Genomic DNA, 17,856 nt, shown 5'->3' with positions numbered 1-17,856 from the left:
CGTAGAACACTTCTGTGACCAGATATATAAAGGTATTTCCTGACACAACAACTTCTCTAGTGGACACCAACTGGGTGTCCACTAGAGAATTCAATTCAATTCATTTCAATTCTGACACTATCTATCTTTAGATAGTATCAGATCCCACAGGCTGTTTCCCACAAGACTGCCCCCAACTTCCAACACCAATCCAAGTAGGTTGTCACCTATACTTCTGACCAATGGGCTATAAAATCCCCCGACACCTTTTCCAGAGTTTGGTGGGTAGAGCTGAAAGTTTCAACCCTCTAATCACTTGGTCTTTCTAGTGACCAGTCCCATCCTGAGGTTATCTCGGAGCCCCACCCTAGATAAAAAATACCAAAGGTTTTAGGTACTCTGTGACAGGAACTGGGGACAAAGACCAAAAGTATTTCATATTATACTACAATTTGTTAATGTCCATTTTTAAAAATTACAGCCATCCTTTTAGGTGTGAAGTAGTATCTCATTGTAATTTTTATTTGCATTTCCCTAATGACTAATGATGTTGCATCTTTTTGTTAAGTTATTGGCAATTTGTATATCTTCTTTGGAGAACTATCTATTCAGATTCTTCCCCATTAAAAAAATTTTTTTGGCTGGGCGCAGTGGCTCACGCCTGTAATCCCAGCACTTTGGGAGGCCGAGGCGGGTGGATCACAAGGTCAGGAGATTGAGACCATCCCGGCTAACACGGTGAAACCCCGTCTCTACTAAAAATACAAAAAAATTAGCTGGGCGTGGTGGCAGGCGCCTGTAGTCCCAGCTACTCAGGAGGCTGAGGCAGGAGAATGGCATGAACCTGGGAGGCGGAGCTTGCAGTGAGCCGAGATGGCACCACTGCACTCCAGCCTGGGCAACAGAGCAAGATTCCTTCTCAAAAAAAAAAAAAAAAATTTTTTTTTAGAAACAGGGTCTCACTGTCACCCAGGCTGGAGTGCAATGGCATTATCACAGCTCACTGCAGCCTCAACCTCCCAGGCTCAAGCAGTCCTCCCACTTCAGCCTTCCAAGTAGCTAGGACAACACGCATGTGCCACTACACCTGACTTTTTTTTTTTTTTTTCTGGTAGAGATTGGGTTCGGGGGATAGGGAGTCTCACTGTGTTGCCCAGGCTGGTCTCGAACTCCCGGGCTCAAGTGATCTTGATGCCTCGGCCTCCCAAAGTGTTGGGATTACAGGCATGAGCCACAGAGTCCAGTCACCAGTACAGCCATTTTTTCATTGAGCTATTTGTCTTTTCATTACTGAGTTGCAAAAGTTCTTTATATGTTCTGAATACAAGCCCCTCATTAGATATATGATTTACAAATATTTTCTTGGGCTAATTGCCTCTTAGCTTCAATGTCAAAAATGGAACAGTATGTGAAGGCCAAAACAACTTCATGTTAGATGGGAGGTCAGAGTAACTCCATCTTGGACGGTAATCCTCCATGTTGACTTCAGATTAACCTCAGTTCTGGGAATGCCTCTGAGATGTCCAGTTCATCTATTGTCCCTTGTATGAGAGCATGTACTTACCATCAATCCTGCCCTCAGGGAAAATTCCTATCCATTCCTTCCGAAGCCAGCGTGCCCCTCACCTCTGGTATATAAACCCTGGGTCTGGGAGGTAATAGTGTGGGGATCTGCCATCTTTTTTCACTGCCTCTGGTGACATAGACATGGCTTCTGTTCATAAGTCTCTATTAAATGTTTCCTTCTAAGAAATTGGATTTGTCAACCTCTTTCTTTGACTTCTCAGCTTCCTCGGATTTTGTGGTAGGTTTGGATAGACTGCCCACCACAGAAAAACCTGCCACCACTACTTACAGGATACTCCTGGGTAGATGTAGATTGGATTGACAAGGAGTGGAAGAAATTTCGAAAGCAGATTCTAGATTGGTTATGAATTCAGTTCAACTAATTTCCCACACTAATGAACACTACCTATGTACAAGCTATTTTAAGCCCATAGAGAAGTTGCAAGAAGTTTACAATCACAACATAAAGGAGTAAAGTGGAGACTGCTAACATTGCAAAATACTATAAGTAGAAATTGTTTTAAAATGTCAGTATCTCTAAGGCCTAGCAAATGTTCGGCACAACACCTAGTCCACAAACATTTGCTCAATATAACTAAGCTGAGATAAGAAATAACTATACGGGCCAGGCGTGATGGATCATGCCTGTAATCCCAGCACTTTGGGAGGCTGAGGTGGGCAGATCTCTTGAGGTCAGGAGTTTAAGACCAGGCTGACCAACATGGTGAAACTCCATCTCTACTAAAAATACAAAAGTAGCCGGGCGTGGTGGCACATGCCTGTAACCCCAGCTACTCGGGAGGCTGAGGCAGGAGAATCGCTTGAACCCAGGAGGCAGAGGTTGCAGTGAGCCAAGATCGCACCATTGCACTCTAGCCTGGGCAACAAGAGTGAGACTCCATCTCAAAAAACAAACAAACAAAACTACATGGCAGAAAATTGAAAGTAACACAGAAATATAGACATCTGCTAGTATTGTAGCTGTCTAAATCAACCCTTGAAATGGAATAGGGGCAGAAGATGAGAAAAGTGGGGGCAAATGACAAAGAAAGAAAGAGAGATGAAAGGAAGGACTTTAAGAACATATCAAGGAGACCTGTGGTAAGATGAAGAAAACCTGGTGGACAAAGCCAGGTTGACACGTGCTTCCAGGGATTAAGAATTTTTAAAGGGCAGGTGCCATAGCTCACACTTGTAATCCCAGCACTTTGGGAGGCCCAAGCAGGCGGATTGCTTGAGCCTAGGAGACCAGCCTGGGCAACACGGCGAACCACATCTCCATAAAATATGAAATTTTGCTAGGCATGGTGGTGCACACCCATGGTCCCAGATACTTGGGAAGCTGAGGTGGGAGGATTACTTGACCTTGGGAGGTTGAGGCTGCAGTAAGCTGAGATCACAGCACTGCACTCCAGCCAGAGTGAGACCCTGTCTCAAAAAATTTATATATTTTTAAAAACACTCACATAAGTAAAATCAGGTGAGCTCTTTTTGGACCAACAATTAAGGCTTCAGTGGATCTGAGGTTTCTTACTTGCCCCACTGTTCTCTGCCACACAATGTTTAATGTAGACAACAGAAAACATTGAAGGATATAAAAGGCCTAATTTTTCCCTAAGTAGCTAAAGAGGAAAGCAACAGAAACCATGCCATGAAGTGAGAACAGAAGTAGTGAGATTAATTTTAAATTCTATTTTCTTTTCTGCTTTCATGACTCAGCTAGGCCCACAAATGACCCTTGGAATTTTCTGATAGTGGCCAACTTTGCATGATGTTTGCTTGATGTAATTTCCCACTGGACAGTCGTCAATGCCCTAGAGGACTCAAGGAAACCGAAGATTCTTAATTCATTCATTCACTCACTCACTAATTTATCTAACCAATATGTATTCAGTACTTGGGCTCTGCTGTAGGTGCTATGGATGCAATAATTTATAAAATGAAGATCCACCCCTCCCGCTAGTCTGAGGAAAGGCAGACATAAATAAATGAGTAAATATCTGAGGTGCTAAGTGCTCTGAAGATGGGGATTGGCAAGGGAATAGATGGTAAGAGGAGCTGTTTTAGGCAATGATCAGGGAAGAGCCCTCTAATACAATTATCAGTGACCAGAGATCTGAATGAAGCAAGAGAATGGTCCCTGTAGCTGTCTCTTTTTTTTTTTTTTTTTGAGACGGAGTCTTGCTCTGTCACCAGGCTGGAGTGCAGTGGGGCGATCTCGTCTCACTACAGCCTCTGACTCCCTGGTTCAAGCGATTCTCCTGCCTCAGCCTCCCAAGTAGTTGGGATTACAGGTGCATGCCACCACACCCAGGTAATTTTTGTAGTTTTAGTAGAGACGGGGTTTCACCGTGTTGGCCAGGCCGGTCTTGAACTCCTGACCTCGTGATTCACCCGCCTCGGCCTCCCAAAGTGCTGGGATTACAGGCGTGAGCCGCTGCGCCTGGCCTGTAGCTGTCTCTTGTAGAGGCCAAGGGACTGAGAGCAGAACCACCCTGGGGAGAGTGGAAGACAAAGTCAGAATAGGAGCCAGGAATAAATATACAACATTGTTTGCATTAACACTGAACAGTTTCTGTTTATATCCTTGGCCGAGTGTGGTAGCTCATGCCTGTAATTTCAGCACTTTGGGAGGCCAAGGTGAGAGGATCGCTTGAGCCCAGGAGTTCAAGACCAGCCTGGGCAAAACGGCAAGACCCCATTTCTACAAAAAATAAAAAAACAAAAAAACCCCAGTTTATCCTTTTAGGAAAGGGGATGCAAAGATGTGTAGTAGCTACCATCTGGCCTAGCAATTCCACTTGTAGATAAATATCCAAAATCATGAAATCGTGTGGCCACACCAACACCTATATAAGAATGTTTATAGCAGCATTATTTGTAATAGCTAAGAAGTGGAAATAACCCAAATTGTCCATCAACTGATGAACAGATAAACAAAATGTAATATCTACCATTTAAAAAAATGAAAATGCACAATAGAACCTCACTAAACATAATGTTGTGGGTTAGCAACGGCTATCTGGACCAGTGGCGTGTGTGTAAAATAATTTACCAAGGCAGTTGTAGATAAAGAAAGGCAGATTTATTAGAGAAAGTATAAAAATATGTTGCCAGGGAGCAACTGGTAGAATCAGAAGAGCTGGCTATCAGGAAACAAAGGCTTGCTGGAGATTTTATAGACTTAGTGTTTATGCTGTATGCTCAAGAGGGCTTTGTGCAGTACTGATAATGCCAAGGTTGCGGTGAGCTAATTTGCAGGTGTCTGCTGATAGCTGGGTGTGGGATGATTGTGAGTTATTTGTGTAGAAGGACTATGTGTCCCGGACCATGAAGAAAGGCAGACTTACAGCTTATCAGCTTTCTCTTTTTGCTTTCCCTCGGTCCCACCAACCTAACTCCTTTTCTCTAATGAGGGCTCCACACATATGTGTAAGCGATCATTTGTCTTTAATAAGGTACCAAAAACTTGCTTTCTCATAGCAGAGTAGTCAGGATAGTTGTTCTTCTTACATGGTGCCAGACTTCCAAGAGGCAGGGAGTGGAAGTTGCTAGTCCTCTGAAAGGTTAGGGATTACTTCACTCTATTTTATTTGTCAGAGCAGTCACAGTCAGCTCAGATTCAAGAGTACAAAAATAGAATTCACCTCTTGATGGAGGAATAGTATGTGAGCACAGGAAGGAAAGAACTGGAGACAAGCTATCACAAAGATAGAATGGGTTGGGGAGCTAGAAAACAGATTTAATATGTCAGGAGCCACTAACAACTGAAGATCAATCTAGAATTAAAGTAATTAAAATTCAGATATACATGATAGTGGATTGAATTGTTGGTCTCAAGCCTTCACCCTCCATGCATCCACACACTTGTCATATGGAGAGTATACTTCCCTGCCTCTTGATTTTGGGCTTAGCCATATTGTATTCTTTATCTATTGCTGCATCCCAAACCATCCCCAAATTTAGTGGCTTAAAACAACTATGCAACAATTCTGCAGGTTGGATAGGGGTTCTTTTGCTGCTCTTACCTGGGCTCACTCATGAAGTTACATCCAGCTGTTGGGTCAGCTGAGAGCTGAGCTAGGAAATTGGGATGCTTGGGCCTCTGTCCATGTGGGCTTTCATTCACACAGAGGTTAATCTGAGCTGGGCTTCCCCATCCTCCTGTCTTGGCTGTAGCATTCCAAGAGGGTGTGAATGGGACTGCAAGGGTCTTATTAGACTACGGCTTACAAGCCATAAATTTCACTTCTACTACATTCTATTGGTCAAAGCAAGTCACAAGCTCATATTCAAGGGGCAAGGAATACATGCAGGGGGAGAAAACTCTACCTCTTGATGGGAGGAACTGAAATTGATTTATGGTCATGTTGAATCTACTGCATATTGATGGCAGCAGTGTGCCATCTGCAGCAGCGGCTGCAGCAAGGAGGCACAGCTGGGGCTGCATGCTCCATAAACCTGGCAGGAGCTGAGGACAAATGGGAGACCCAATCCTTCCAAGTTGGGGCAGGAGCTTCCTGTGTGTGACTGTCACCACCCAAGCCACAGCTATGGATCTGGGCATCCCTGTGCTCTTAGGGCCTGGGGACTAGGCAGGAGCCCCACCCTCCTGGGCACAGCTGCATCTCTCCAAACTGTGGCTGCAGACCCAGGCCTCCTGTTCCAAGGAGCAGGAAGGAGCCCCACTCTCCCCAGTGCAGCTGCAGCCACCCAAACGGGCTGTGGACCCAGGCATCCCTGCACTCTTGGGGGCCCTGGAAGGCCACCCTTGCCCTCACAGGCTCAGAAATGCCTGCTCCCACTGCCTGGCTTCTCTCTGCTGTCGGTGCCTACTCTGATCTCAGAACAAAGTCAGGGCCAAACCTGGGTGCTGTCACAGCCAGGCTGGGTGTCCACACGCTCAGGGCAATGTTGACACACCAGCCCCCTGCTGCCTTGGCCCCCTCCAGATTTTGGGTGCTGACAAGCATAGGAGGGAAGCTGAAGTGGGGGGATGCTGAAAGCAGGTTGGCACTGGTCTGAATGCACCCCTTGGCACCTACAGCCTGGGTGCCATGAACAGCAGCAGGATGCAAACATCAGGACAACCAGCTGCAGAGAGGAGCTACCCACTCTAGGGCTTCCTCTCTGCTGAGAGCAGCAGACATTAGGACGACCAGCTGCAGACAGGAGCTACCCACTCCACGGTCTCCTCTGAGCTATTGTCAGTCAATAGAGCCCCTCTTTGTCTTGCTCACCCTCTACTTGTCTGCATACCTCATTTTTCCTGGGTGCAGGACAAGAACTTGGGACCCACCAAATGAGGCTAAGAGTTGTAACGCAAACAGGACTGAGACATGCCCCTTGCTCACAACGTTGTGGGCAAAGAGAAGGAAAGAAGAGGTGCAGCCCTTTGGGGAGCCCAGACTTGGCAGCCCCCCGATCCAGGAATGTGATTCCCTCTTTGGGGCCCTGAAATTCCTGGCATCTTCAAGCTTCTGAGTGCCACCATGTTCCCAGTGCCAGCTGTGGAAGCTGCTTGTGGTGTACCTGGTCCAGCCACAGACTTGCAGGGTGCCAGCACCTGTGCTGCCCCTGCCCACTGCAGCAGGGGCATGTCTGACTGTCCAGTGGTCGGACACCATGCTTGCCCACACACCCTTCACTGCTCCACGCAGTATCCCTTGGCAGGCATGGGATTCAGGCCAGTAGCATGAGCCAAGAGCGGCCTACCAGGCCAAGTGAGTGGAATGAGCCTAGCAGGCCTGAGCAAACTCAGGCAAAGGCACAACTGGCCAGATAGGTTTCTGCTGAAAAAAGTGACACCCCAAAGATCCCATAAGGATATGTGACTCCTTTTGGCCAATGGCATGCAGACATCATGACAATGTGCCCAGTTCCAGGTCTAGGTGTTAAAAACCCTTGAGTGCTTCCTCTCAGTCTCTTATGCTTCTGCCATCATCACAAGAACAGGCCTCTTCTTGTTCAAGAAGAATGAGACATGGAGGGCAAAGTTGATTCGGCCAACCTGCAGCCCTGCAGTGAGATGCAGAGCTGCCCAGCTAAGTTAAACCCAGATCAGCTAAACCCCAGCTCAGCTGTAGAAGAACATAATAAATTGGTATTGTTTTAAACTAAAGGAAGAAAAAAAAATCCTGTTTTTTTTTTTTCTTTTTTCCTGAGACAAGGTCTTGCTCTGTCACCCTGGCTGGAGTACAGTGTCATGATTATGGCTTACTGCAGCCTTGAACTCCTGGCTCAAACAATGTCCCCTCCTTACCCCGGACTACAGGTATGTGCCACTTGTAGTGGCCACCTCGATTTTTTTTGGTAAAGACAGGGTCTTCCTATGTTGCCCAGGTTGGTCTTGAACTCCTGACCTCAAGTGATTCTCCCACCTTGGCCCTCATCAAGTGCTAGGATTATCAGCATGAGCCACCACACCCGGCCTGCAACTGGACAAATTATAATGCTAACCCTCAAATGGCTCAAAGATTGGGTATAAAACCCAAATCGGCCCCATCAGAATTTTTTTTTCTTTTTCTTTTTTTTTTTTGAGACAGAGTCTCACTCTGTTGCCCAGGCTGGAGTGCAGTGCACGATCTCCGCCTCCCAGGTTCACACCATTCTCCTGCCTCAGCCTGCCGAGTAGCTGGGACTACAGGCGCCTGCCATCATGCCTGGCTAATTTTTTGTAATTTTAGTAGAGATGGGGTTTCACCCTGTTAGCCAGGGTGATCTCCTGACCTCGTGATCTGCCCACCTCGGCCTCCCAAACTGCTGGGATTACAGGCGTGAGCCACAGCGCCTGGCCCAGAATTTTTTTTCTAAGAATCCCTCTCCTCCAAAGCCAGCCATAAAATGTAGAAACACTATTCTAACTTTCCCTTGCCTTTCCGTGTAGGAGCTGGCCATAAAAATATTCTCTGACCTACCTTGTCTGATAGTAGGTCATACAACCCTCATTCCAGAAGGGTGCTGTCCTATACCCAAGAGGAAGGAATGCCATGCAGAGACCCAGAAGAATGAACAAATAGGCCTTGCTGGGTTTCCCTACTCAACCTATCACCATTAGATCCTTCTCTTTTTGTCCAATCGCATTTCTACATGGCAGTCCATTTTTCATCGAACCTAAACATACAAATAGACAGTTTTCTCTGGGTCTTTGGCTTTCATTTCTGAAGCCTTCCATGTCACAAAAAACTTTGATTAGATAAATTTTTTGCACCTTTCTCTTGTTTGTCTTTTGTTATAGGAGTGTCAGCCACAAACCTTCTGATGAATGAGAAAAGGTATCACATATTTTCACCCCTGTGCAGGGCTATTATGGTTCCCCATGTTTACCAGAGACCCAGCTGCCTCCCTGGAAGGAAGATGGCACTGCTCTGCCATCTCGACTATGTCACTTCATGATCCAAGATGATTCTTAAGTTCCAGGACAGCAGTGACAGAAAGGTATGCCTGCATCCTTGTGTTGCGGCTTTCTGGAAGTTCACATATATCTACTTACATCTTATCAGCATTGAAGTTAGCAGTACAGCCAGACTAATTATAGGAAAGGTTATAAAACAACCTTATATTTTGGTCAGCAATGTGCCTACATGAGAATCAGGGTTCTGTTACTAAGGAAGAAGCATAAAATGGAAATCAGATTAGACATTTAGCTGTCCATGCCACAATATGTAATGGATCTCACCTCCTGGGAGCAACTATGTTAGTTTCTCAATAATGACTACACTAGTATGTCTATTGATCTCTTTCAGCTCTGATCTATCCATTCCTATTTTCAGCAGTTTTGTTATATTTTCAAATTTTCTCATATAAATCTCATAATTTTTCATGTTCAGTACCTGTACAACTAAGATTTGTAAATTCCTTTAAGATGGCAAATATGTTTATATATATATATATATATATATATATATATATATATATATATATATATATATAAAATTGCACAGGACCCACTGTGGCTGCTAAATGATGACTGAAGTCAATTATTAAGACAGTTCACCTTTCCTCATTCTCTTTCTTTTAGAAAATAGGCCAGGCGTTGTGGCTCATGCCTGTAATCCCAGCACTTGGGGAGGCTGAGGCAGTCGGATCACTTGAGATCGGGAGTTTGAGACCAGCCTGTCCAAAATTGTGAAACCCCGTCTCTACTAAAAATACAAAAATTAGCCAGGCGTGGTGGTGCACGCTTGTAATCTCAGCTACTCAGGAGGCTGAGGCATAAGAATCGCTTGAACCCGGGAGGCAGAGGTTGCAGTGAGCCAAGATCATGCCACTGCACTCCAGCCTGGGGAATACAGTGAGACTCAGTCTCAAAAAAAAAAAAAAGAAAAGAAAAGAAAAAAAAAGAAAATAGATTAATAAAGAAAATCTTAATATAAGTTCTAGTCTTATTGAATAACATGTCATTACTTGATTCTTTCCTGGTACATGAAATGGTCAGAAACTTATCCTTTATGTACAGTGTATTTCATTTGTGGAATGTATCAAAACAGAAATCTGACTTTTGTTAAAGTAATTAATGTCTTTTAAACAGAGATTATTCAGAACATCTTTTTTTGTTTGTTTTTTTAAGAGATGGGGGTCTCACTCTGCCACTCAGGTTGGAGTGCAGTGGTGCGACCATAGCTCCCCACACTCTAAGTTCTGGGCTCAAGTGATCCTACTGCCTCAGCCGCCTCCCAAAGCACTTGGATTGCAGACCTGAGCCACCACGCCTGGCCCAGAACATCCTTAAAATGTTTAACCTCGCTGAACTATGTACAGAGAGAAAATGTAGTAAGACGATATACCTTGGAGACTAAGGGGCCTAGGTTAAAATCCCTGCTGTTCCACTGTATGGCCTAGGGCAAGTTATTAACTTTGTGCCTCAAAATTTCCTCATCTGTAACATTGGGATAGTACTATCTATATCAAAGGGCTATTGTGTGGATATATGTAAAGTTTCTGTAAAAACTGACATTGAATAGAGGTTAATGGTGGGCAAACAAAGACATTTATAGGAAGAACATATAAACTATCAATCAGTTCAGCTTTCATTTTCTATTTTTGAGAGGTAAATAGCACAGTAGTTAGGAATATAAACTGTGGAGCCAAACTGCAAGGATTCATATCCCGGCTCCATCATTTACAAGCTGTGTGACCTCAGGCAAGTTACTTAACCTCTCTCTCTGTGCCTCATCCGTAAAATGGGGATGACAATAACAACACTGGCCCTTCTCTTAGGGCTAATGTAAGGATTAAGTGAGTTGATACATGTAGAACATTTAGAACAGTGCCTAGACAGAGGAAGCATTTGTAAGGGTTAGTGTCATGGTTAATTTTATTTGCCAATTTGGCTAGGCCAAGGTTCTCTAATATTTTGTCCAATGCCAGTCTAGCTGTGAAGGTTATTTTTAGATGGGACTAATATTTAAATCAGTAGACCTCATCTGGAAGATTATCCTCCATATGGGGGTAGCCCTCAACCAATCAGTTGAAGTCCTTAAGAGAAAAAGACTTAAGTCACCCAAAGAAGCAGGAATTCTACCTGCTCCATGGCAGGAACAGCCCATGGAAGAGTTTGAATACCAGCCTCAGAAGTTCAGGATTTTTTTTTTCCCTTACTGGAAATGGGGAGCTAGTGAAACTTTGTGAAATAATGTCATAAGATGAAAAGAGTATCAAAAGGTGTTGGATTCGTTAGGAGGAGGGAGAAACTAGGGAAAGAGAGAACAGGTAGAAAATAGTACAGCGTTGCATTATACAGGGGTATCCAGTTTGTTACTGGAAGAACAATAAGCATCTTTTCCTTTACTCTTTACATTGAAATACATTTCAGGCCATACAGAGGTCCCTCATGTGGGCAGCCTGCTGTCCCTCTCTTGGTCCCCTTCCCGTTTTTCCTTTGCTGTAATTCTCCTTCTTCCCAGATTCCAGCTTCCTATCACTTCGTATGGTCTATGAGAAGAGAGGGTGGGGTTAGGAAACATCATTTTTGCTGTCATTTGTGACCTGGGTAAGGTCTTTCCTGGTTTCACTGTGGCAGAATGACTGTGGATTCTTATTTCCTTATATTAATTAAAGTATATTCAAGAAAACAGATCTCTCTTGCACATTTCTCATAGCACAAAATTTGAATTTTTAAACTTTTTCTGGAGTATTTTTGCATATAAAATCTGGATTGCCCAAAGCCACAATAACTTATAAAACTGGCCCTGGTTTAAAGTCTATATCTAACACTGCTAGGGAAAGAAACATAGCTGGTTCCTTTCCCAGAGTATGTCAATTAGCTGGAAAAATAATACTTTCTTTTCTGCCATTGGAAGAGAAACTGACCAATAGAAAAGCAGTTCAGCACCTACACCCACTCTGTACAAAATAAGGCGGTGTGTTTGTACGTGCATTTGGTTGCTTGACAACCAGTGACAAACAGGCTTTTCATCATCTCTTACAATGTTACCTTGATATTCCAAACTCTAATATAAAGGAGACTCAGAAGAGAGCGATGAGTTTAGAAAACTGGACATCATTTCCAATAGGATATAAGCATAACACTTCCAGTGTTACAGATTTCAAAGACAAAGGCAGTTTCTCTTAATACTGCGTGCATTTTTCTGTTGTTCAGCTTGGACAAAACTAATTATTTATACATTCACTTCATTCCACTGACAAGAAAAATATTTATTGAATATTCTTTATAGGGATTACAAGGGAATTTTTGGCCTGTTTCAGCCATATCCTAATAGCAGCGCATTAGCAGATATTACTTGGCAATAAACATTGACTTTTAGATTATCCAAGGTATAATTTTCACTGTGTTATTATGCACCATTTCCCACAGCTAGAAAGATACAACATTAATTTAAATGTGTTTGTATGTTGCTTTATAGGGTTTTCAATTTTTTAAACTACATATTTATAGGCTTCTTCAATGCACTGTAAAAGCTTCAAAGAATAATAACACTGCTTATTTTTTTGGGACACTTATGTTCTCTACCTAATTGATTTCTGGCAGTGATTATATAGGTTAGCCAGGGCAGGTTATATTTAGTGCTGTTTTACAGATAATGAAACAGAGGCACAGGAAATTGGGTATTTGCTTGAGGACCCACATGGGTCAAAAGCAATGTTAGCCCTGAAGGGCTTCAGATTCAAATATAAGGAATGTTTTCTATGTTTTCAAGATACTTCTTGAATTAGAAACTTGTTTTCTCTTTCTCCATTGTTTCTTGGTAGCTTTGTATAATATTCAACCACACTGAATAACACTATACTTTTTCACTTGTAGCATTCATCATACATAGTTGCCTACCTTCAAATTTTCCTTCCAATTTTCATGAAAGCAGAGACTATGTTTATATTGTTCATTTATTGCCATGAGTCCACAGCCTAACATAGTTTCTGATAGATAGTATGATCTTCATGAATATTTATTGAATAAATGTATGAAAATTTCCCTTAGGCTAAAATTACCCCAAGAACAATTCAAGTAAACAATTTTAAGTTAATTTTAAGTTAGGGTTAATATTTGTATCAGTTGAGATAGGATACATGAAGTTAGGTTAAGATCCAGTAACAAACTACATCAAAGGTTTGTTTCTTGTTCATCTTCCATGGCTATCATAGGCTTGCAGTGGAATTCTCTTCCTTGGAGTCATTCAGGGAGCAGCCATTCTCTGGAACATTGCTGGTTGCAATGGCAGAGGTGAGTGAACCTTGGAGGGTCTTGCACAGGGACATGAAATGCTCACTCAAAAATTACCCCATCACCTCCACTCACAACTCATTGACCAGGACAAGTCACAGGTGCCTGCCTTCGCCTGGCACTACTGGCTTGGGTGATGAAGAACAGTAAACATTTAGCAAACAATGCTAATAATGACTATCATATTTCACTTCCTTGATTTTGAGCATTTTGTGATTTAAATAAAACACAAGTTTGTATAACCTTTCTTACAAAATACATTTACAAAATATGATTGTTCTCACAACAGCTCTGATGGGAAACATGCAATTAAAGGCTTGAATAAGGTCAAATAGAATGAATAATAGTCAAATAATCGGAGGTGGAAATGGAAAGACATTTCAAATCTCTGTAGCATTGGTACTGGTCAAAGTTTTTTTTTTTTTTTGAGACAGAATCTTGCTCTTTTGCTCAGGCTGGAGCGCAGTGGCATGATCTTGGCTCGCTGCAACCTCTGCCTCCCAGGTTCAAGTGGTTCTCCTGCCTCATCCTCCCGAGTAGCTGGGATTACAGGTGCACACCACCACACCCAGCTAATTTTTGTATTTTTAGTAGAGACGGCATTTTGCCATGTTGGTCAGGCTGGTCTCGAACTCCTGACCTCAAATGATCCACCCTTCTCGGCCTCCCAGAGTGCTGGGATTACAGACATGAGCCACTGCGCCTGGCCTGAAGCTTATTTATTCCAAATTTTTAGAGGTAAATTATACAGGGTGGGGGAAGCAACAATCATATTTTTAAAATAAAATCATTGCTGCAAGTTTAATTGCATCCAAGGACAAGATTTCAAATTATCTCTCTCTTTTCTTTTTTTTTTAAAGAGACAAGGTCTTGCTTTGTTGCCCAGGCTGGAGTGCAGTGGCATGGTCATAGCTCACTGCAACCCCAAACTCCTGGGATCAAGTAATCCTTCCACCTCAGCCTCTCAAGTAGTTGGGACTACAGGCATACACCACCATGTCTGGCTAATCTTTTTTTTTTTTTTTTTTTTTTTTTTGTAGAACAGGGGTCTCACTATCTTGCCCAGGCTGGTCTCGAATTCCTGGCCTCAAGCTATCTTCCTGCCTTGGCCTCCAAAAGTGGTGGGATTACAGGGATGAGCCACTGCAACAGACCTAAAAATTCTCTACGTCAGTGTTTTGGCAATTATCTTGGTAACACAGAGAAGGGACATCTGGGCTAGCAATTCAGGACAGAGAAGCCTGAACTGTGGAAAAAATACATCCTAGTATCCCAGGCCCATGTTTTAGGCATGAGGCCAAAAGTAGCCTACAGATACTTTTCTAGAAAACTGCTGATTCTGAGTATACAAAAATGTCCATATCTAATTTTAACAACAAATGATTCATTAGTGAATATTAATAATTCTGCAATTATACATACCACCCACCCACCCAAAGCCCTGTGAATTGTTTTGGGTGTAATTTTCTGATAGCCAGTGGTTTTCAGCAGATGGTCCAATTCTTTAAAATACAAACTGAGCTGGGCACAATGGTGCATGCCTGTAGTCCTAGCTACTCCAGTGAGGTGGGAGAATCATTTGAGCCCAGGAGTTCAAGGCTATAGTGCACTATTATCACATTTGTGAATAGTCCCTGCAATCCAGCCTGGGAAACACAGGGAGACTCTGTCTCTAAAAAAAAATAAGTAAATAAAATAAAATATAAACTGAATAAAGAAGTAGCTCAACTTAATGAATGTATGGAGTGCCATATCCCCTTGATTATTTTGTACATTGTGCAGTGATCTGTCACGCCAAGTCAGCCTCTGTGGTGAATTCTTTTCCATTTTTTAATTTTTTGTCAAATACCAAATAATGATTTCCTTTACACATTATTCACATTTTTAAAAGCTTTTATTTTAGGTTCTGGGGTACATGAACAGGTTTCTTATACAGATAAACTGCATTTCATGGGGGTTTGGTGTACCAATAATTGTGCATTTTATTTTATTTTTTTGAGACAGAGTCTTGCTCTGTCGCCCAGGCTGGAGTGCAGTGGCGCCATCTCGGCTCACTGCAAGCTCCGCCTCCCGGGTTCACGCCATTCTCCTGCCTCAGCCTCCCAAGTAGCTCGGACTACAGGCGCCTGCCACCTCGCCCGGCTAATTTTTTGTATTTTTAGTGGAGACGGGGTTTCACCGTGTTAGCCAGGATGGTCTTGATCTCCTAACCTTGTGATCCACCCGCCTCAGCCTCCCAAAGTGCTGTCACCTAGGCTAGAGTACAGTGGTGAGATCATGGTTCACTGCAGCCTGGACCTCCTGGGCTCAGGTGATCCTCCCACCTCAGCCTCCCGAGTAGCTGGGATCACAGGTATGCGCCACCATGCCTGGCTCATTTTTGTATTTTTTTGTAGAGACCATGGTTTTGACATGTTGCCCAGGCTAGTCTTGAACTCCCAGCTCAAGTGATTGGCAGCCTTGGCCTCTCAAAGTGCTGGGATTACAGGCATGAACCACTGTGCTGGCCATGAATTCTTTTTGTGGTGTATTTAGCTATGCTTCAGAGATTCAAAACCCAGAAGCATATAATTCAAAAGAAGTAAACTGCTGGCTTTAATTTTAATGAGCTGTGGTAGAGTGTGAAATGGTGTGATTTTCAAAGGCAATTTCAAGGACTGTTTTTGTATCAAAGATATTCTTCAGAACAGCCTAAGTGGCTTTGCTTATCATGTGACTCTGGATTCCAGTCTGTTTTGATACAAGGATTTAGCAAAGTCATGATGTTCTCAGATGCTGGGCATGCAAGTGGTTATAAAAAAGGTCAAAACTCGTGGACAATTCAAAATATTTTACACTTCCAAGCTTAAAATTTCCCACATCTTTCTTGTTACCAAAATTTTTCACATTTGTGAAAGCAAAGTCCTCATTATCTGCACCAAATTTTGATCCAAATGATTGAGATATTGCAACACATGATACTACATTATTGATGAGCAGATTTTTAAAAACTTAATAGTAACTTAGCTACCAAAATACTCCATCAAATGAAAAGGCCATCATCAAGAGATATGTAGTAGAATGCTCATAGTAGCACTATCTATAATGGCTCTAAATGGCAAACTGCCCTAATGTCCATCAGAAGAATGAATTCATAAATTACAGTATATCCACAGAATGGAAAACAAAATGAATGATCTACAACTGCATACAACAATATGGAAGAATCTCACAAGTGTAATGTTGAGTCCAAGTAGCCAGAAACAAAAGAACACATACTTTATGGCTTTATATATAACAAGTATAAAGATAGGCAAAACTACCTATGCTGTTGAAAGTCAGCATAGAAACTCCCCTTGGAAGAAGGCAGTGCCTGGAAGGCAGGTTGATGGGGTTCCCAGGTATTAATAATGTTTTGTTCCTTGATCTGGGTGCTGGATACAAAGGTGTCTGCAGACTGTGAAAATTCATTGAGCTGTCTACACTTAGGATATGTGCACTTTTTAAGACACATGTTTCAATAAAATTATTATTTTTTTAAATTCCACGCCAGGTACAGTGGCTCATGCCTGTAATCCCAGCACTTTGGGAGGCTGAGGTGGGTGGATTGCTTGAGTTCAGGAGTTCAAGACCAGCCTGGGCAACATGGGGAAGCCCCATCTCTACAAAAAATATAAACATTAGCTGTGTATGGTTGAGCGTGCCTGTAGTCCCAGCTACTTGGGAGGCTGAAGTGGGAGGATCACTTGAGCCTGGGAAGCAGAGGTTTCAGTGAGCTCAGATAGCGCCACTGCACTCCAGCCTGGGCAGGAGTAAAACCCTGTCTCAAAAAAAAAAAAAAAAGAAAAAAGAAAAAAGAAAAAAAAAGAAAGAAAAAAGAAAAAAAAAAATCCAGGAAGTCTATGAAAAGACATCAACTCAACATAATATTACTCAAGGTTATTACTATAATTTGTGAGCCGTCAATATGAGAGTCACTCTCTAACCTGGTTATTAAATGCACTGGATTCAAAACAGTTGTCCCTGGCCTAGAATAACTAAAATGCCAAATCAAGTTAATTATTTATCTTTAAAATCTCTAATCTCTCTGCTCTTCTCTCCCTTCAGTGATATTGTCATAGTTTAATCAAAGTCATCTTCCACCTTAAATTTCATCTGTCATCATCTCCTAATCAGTTTCCCAATAGCTTATTTTAACTGTTCTTTGCACACTAACCAAAGTGATGTAAAGTCTAAACCCAGACCCTTTCACTTCTTTTTTTCGAATGCCTCAATAGAAGCCCATTAAATTTAAAATGTAATGCCAACTCCAAGCCCCTGTCTGCCTCATCTCTCTCACATCATGCTGTTCTTTCCCTCCCTCAATATGCTGGAGACACTTTGGCTTTCTTTCTGTTCTTCCAAAACGCCAGGCTGTCCCACCGAGAGACCTTTGTCTGCTGTCCCCTCTGCCCAAAATAATTCATCATTTTATTGGTTCCATGGCTGAATGACTGATGGTTTAAATGCCATCTTATAAGGTTCTCATATAACAATCGTATCTGAAGTTATCCTCCAGTGTCCACACCATGTCTATTTCTTTCCTTGACATGATTAATTACTATTGTATGTGCTTGCTTACTTGTTGGTTTTCTCCCTCTTCTTTGTTAGAC

The 17,856-nt window shown here is 42.6% G+C and overlaps 1 long non-coding RNA gene across 2 annotated transcripts in view; it reads right to left on the bottom strand.

The window, feature by feature from the left end:
* Positions 1 to 17,856, bottom strand: part of LOC134809893 (uncharacterized) — a 46,727-nt gene that overhangs the window by 28,436 nt on the left and 435 nt on the right. The window lies entirely within an intron of this gene.

The sequence above is a fragment of the Pan troglodytes genome, chromosome 3, assembly GCF_028858775.2.
Source record: "Pan troglodytes isolate AG18354 chromosome 3, NHGRI_mPanTro3-v2.0_pri, whole genome shotgun sequence".
Classification (NCBI taxonomy): Eukaryota; Metazoa; Chordata; class Mammalia; order Primates; family Hominidae; genus Pan; species Pan troglodytes.
Note: the sequence above shows the minus strand (reverse complement) of the source record. Positions and strands in the feature narration are given on the sequence as shown.